Source organism: Schistocerca gregaria, chromosome 6 (assembly GCF_023897955.1).
Source record: "Schistocerca gregaria isolate iqSchGreg1 chromosome 6, iqSchGreg1.2, whole genome shotgun sequence".
Taxonomy (NCBI): domain Eukaryota; kingdom Metazoa; phylum Arthropoda; class Insecta; order Orthoptera; family Acrididae; genus Schistocerca; species Schistocerca gregaria.
The window spans coordinates 382828904-382833807 of NC_064925.1; the positions used below are offsets into that span (position 1 = coordinate 382828904).

At 40.1% G+C, this 4904-nt stretch overlaps 1 pseudogene; it reads left to right on the forward strand.

Moving 5' to 3' along the window:
• The first annotated feature begins 2031 nt into the window (after positions 1 to 2031).
• LOC126279219 (5S ribosomal RNA) lies at positions 2032 to 2148 on the forward strand (annotated as a pseudogene).
• The last annotated feature ends 2756 nt before the right edge of the window (positions 2149 to 4904 follow it).

Sequence of the window (4904 nt, forward strand, 5' to 3'; positions counted from 1 at the left end):
ACTAGGCGCATGTCGGCCCCCCGTAGCTGAATGTTCAGCGCGACAGAATGTCAGTCCTAAGGGCCCGGTTTCGATTCCCGACTGGGTCGGAGATTTTCTCCGCTCAGGGACTGGGTGTTGTGTTGCTCTAATCATCATCATTTCATCTCCATCGACGCGCAAGTCGCCGAAGAAAGACTTGCACTCGCCGAACGGTCTACCCGACGGGAAGCCCTAGTCACACGACATTTTTTTACTAGGCTCGTCCGTTCTCCTTCGGAGTATCGCTGTGCGGTATGGGCTCCTTACTAGATAGGATTAACGGAGAACATCGATAAAGTTCAAAGAAGGTCAGCACGTTTTGTATTATCGAGAAATAGGGAAGAGAGTGTCACGGACATCACACAGGATTTGGGGTGGACATAATTAAAACAAAGGCGTTTTTCGTTCAATCACCCACTTTCTCCTCCAAATGCGAAAATATTTTGTTGATGTAAACCTACATAGGGAAACGTTCATCATAATAAATTAAGGGAGATCAGAGCTCTCACCAGAAAGACTGAAGTGTTCGTTTACCCCGCTCGCTTTTCGAAAGTGAACTAACAGAGAATGATTGAGAAGATGATTCGATAAACTCTCTGCCAGGCACTTAAGCGTTATGTGCAAAGTAGCCATGTAGATATAGAGTCTGTATTTTCGGTGCTGAGGAGACGCTACACCTTCTAAAGGCCTGCTGAATATGACTCTGAATTTATTACGTAAAAAAATGAGAGCTTTTTTAATTAAAACAAACTTTTTTAACATTCTACATCTTAATGTTTCATGTCTGCATATTTATTTCTTAATATTGTCACTCTGATGACGAACAAGTTTCTTCTAGAGGGACCAGTTCGTTGATATCGTCACTGTAGAACGTTTGACTCTGTCGACGGAGCCACAACGTCCCCAGTGCTTGTATTGCTTTATCACTATAAAAGTGAAGCCCCCGAAGGTGTTCTTTAAGTTCGGAAATATATAAAAATCGAATGGGGCCAGGTCGGAACTGTATGGAGAATGACCGATGACAGTGAACCCAAGGCGTCTGGTTGTTGAAGGTGTCCCATCGCTCGTGTGTGGTCTGACATTGTCCTCCTGAAGGATGGGTGCTCCTTACGTGAACGAACTCTTCAAATTCTTAACTCGATTACAGCATGCCGACCTCAAGCACCGGCTTAATTACGTTGCGCACCGCCATTGTACATGCTACATTCCGGGGTCCTCTTGCGAAAGAGGGCTGCAAATGTGTAGACATGAAGAATAAAGAGGAAGAGTGCTAAAAACGTTTGTTTTATTTAGTAAGCTTTAAGAATAGTCACATAAAAAAATTCTGAGATATTACTCTCGAGCACGGCCTCGTATAAATGACTGCCATGTAACGGTTTTCTCATCCGAGGAAAGAGGAAGAAGTAATTGAGTATCATGTTAAAAAAAAAAAAAAAACAGGACTGAGGCAAAATATGATAGTCCAAAGAAGCAGTTGGTATGACTGTGTCATGTGCATGACGTGCTCGGACATTGTCGACAAGCGGAAACATGTCTTTGAACTGCTTCTACAACGTTTCGGCTTGGGAGGCACCTGTGACACGCCATCGGGATACTGTGATAGTACACTCATGTGGCAGTTGACCCCTTACGAGCATACTCTGTTAACACCACATCACGACAGTCCCGAAAAATACCCAACATTACATTTTCGTGCTATGGTTGGGTCTTCACATTTCTGGCGGGAGTGAATCCACAAGATTCCACTACTTGTTTTGCTCGTTCATGATGATTAGGGGGCTGGATTAAATTTATACACCAGCAGCATTCCAAGAATCGCAGAATCCATTAGTCCGTCTTTGTAATTCGCTACTTACTTACACAGGATGTAATGAGTACAAGTGTAGATACTTTCACTGGCGATCGAGAACGCTGTACTGAACAACATTTCATCAACATTTACTTCATTTGCAGACTAATAATTATAGCTGTTAGGAATAGTATGTTTTAGGTTGGTTAATAAGTGCAAGTGCCAACAGCCTTGCCGCAGTGGTAACACCGGTTCCCGTCAGATCATCGAAGTTAAGCACTGTCTGGCTGGGATAGCATTGGATGGGTGACCATCTAGTCTGCCGAGCGCTGTTGGCATGCGGGGTGCACTCAGCCCTTGTGAGGCAAACTGGAGAGCTACTTGATTTAGAACTAACAGTTCCGGCCTCGTGCACTGACATACGGCCGCTAGAGCGGTGTGCTGACCACATACCCCTCCATATCCGCATCCAGTGACGTCTGTGGGTTGAGGATGACACGGTGGTCGGTCGGTTCCGTTGGGACTTCGTGGCCTGTTCGGGCGGAGTTTAGTTTAGTTTTAATTCGGGCAAGTACATATGGCAAGAGCAAGCCGTTAATGCTTATTTTCCCTTTGGGCAGCAGATCAGGTGTTGAAGTGCGGCTGCATGACGCGAAATGGCTAGCCTATACTGACAGGTAAAGCCCAGTTAGTAGTGCAGTTATAACCATGCAGAAAACATCAGGTAGTAAATTATGTGATGTGAATATGGCAAAATTGTACGATGCAGAGAAAAAACAACCAACTCTCTGATGTGTGTACATATTAAGGTACCACATATTAAAGAATCTACACTTACACCCATTACACCACATACGTTCGGTAAATCATTTGAATGATTCTTATATCGAAGTGATATGGAATGGATCAGTTTGCAGGATGTGTGTACATAGTAGTGTTAACGTTAGTCCCACAAGTGCAACTGTACTTAAAAACTATTTATTTATTTTTCAGGCTTCCAGTCTGTAAATAAATATTTACAGTATTGAGCAAATGATAAAAAAATTTTTATTGCACACTGGACTGCTTCTGAGTCACTGGCAAGTTAATAGTTACTAATGTAAGTCATTTTTCCCTTTAATATGGTAGATATTGACATCACTAATCTTCTCAAATTGCGATGGATTACTTATGAGAAATTTAATTATCAAATTTATGAATTGTAATGGAGCAGTTAAAATGACTAGTTGCCTGAAGAAGTGCCTCCATGACAACTGTTGGTATTGACCACTTATTCCTATTGTCCGCTTTTGTGCACTTAATACTTCCTTTCCAAGTTATGAATTACCCCAGACCATTGTACCATAAGACTTTATTTAGGAGAAATTTGCAGAATATGTCAGCAGGCTGAGTCTTTTGTTTCCAAGGCTATCAATTATACGAGGAGAAAAAGATTATGAACTTAATTATTTGATAAGCTCAGTAAAATGTTTGTTCCAGTTCAGGTTTTCATCAATACATAAACCCTAAAATTTGGATCATTGTATCCTCAGTCCTGTTAACATGCTACATCAGTTGTCAGTATGCCTTTACTTGTTATACAGAACTGAAAATAGTGTTTTTTCTCGAAATTAGGGAAGAACCCATTTTCAGAGGACGCCTTAACATATCTTTTAAAAACATCATTAACAATCTCTTGTGTTGATTTCTTTCTAATAGGATTTATTGTGTTGATTTCTTTCTAATAGGATTTATTATAACACTTGTATCATCCGCAAAAAATACCAAATCTGCTTGATGAATGTTAAGTGGAAGGTCATTGAAATACATAAGGAATTAGAGTGGACCCAAAATTGAACCTTGTGGGACTTACTTAGTAATTTATATCTAGTCACTAAAACTTTCTCTTTTTTCAACATTGTTTGAGTTATTCAGGAAAGTAGCTTGCATTCTCTTCGTTAAGTATGATTCAAACCAGTTGTGTGTAAAGCTATCAGTTTCATAAAACTCAAGTTCTTCTAAGAGAGTAACATGATGAAACGCCTTTGAAAGATCACAAAAATACCAACTGGGGTTTTTCATTATTTAAGGCTTGTAATATTTAGTGAGCGAATGTATAGATAGCATTCACAGTCAAGCAGTCCTTCTGTAATCCAAACTATGACATCCCATTGAAATTGTTTCTACTTCAAAATGTGAGACTATTCTTGAATACATCGCTTTTTCGAATAGTTTGAAAAAAGACATCAGTAATGAAATTCGACGATCATTATTTAAGACTTTCTTGTCTCTTTTGTTATAAAGAGGTTTAATAAGAGAAAATTTCAATCTGTTTGGGTTGATTCCCTGTGCCAGCAGTGCATTACACATGTCATAAGGACATTACTTATAACGTTAGAACAACTTTCCAGAATTCTGAACAACAATTCATTGGTGTTAATAGAGTTATGTTTAAACTTATTGTACCAGTTCACGATTAACCGTTGCACTTAGGGCTGAATTTAAAAAAAAAAATGTTCAAATGTGTGTGAAATCTTATGGGACTTAACTGCTAAGGTCATTAGTCCCTAGGCTTACACACTACTTAACCTAAATTGTCCTAAGGACAAACACACACACCCATGCCAGAGAGAGGACTCAAACCTCCACCGGGATCAGCCGCACAGTCCATGCCTGCAGCGCCCAAGACCGCTCGGCTAATCCCACGCGGCAGGGCTGAATTTCGTCAACAGACTGCACGTAGTGAGGTATAAAATGAATTTGAATGAACACGTGAGCATACAACTTTCGGAGTAACTGAGCAAAAGGGACTGAACTAACATAGCAAATTCGTTGTTCTGGTCACATAATGGTTGTAGTTTTAGTGTGATTGATCCTAGGATAACTTCTACACGTATAAAGGACTTATCTAGTTATTACAATTTAAGAACAAAGCAGGAATTCATATACAGGGTGATTCAACAGCCCCTACCGATGTCGTTTTATGCAACCCACAATGTTATGTCTGACCTTCAAAAACCACGTACTAGATTTTCATATTCTCTCGCACGCTACACGCGAACTATTAGTCCTACAGAAAAAAAGTGAGAAACTTAATTTTATACAGGGATACGTT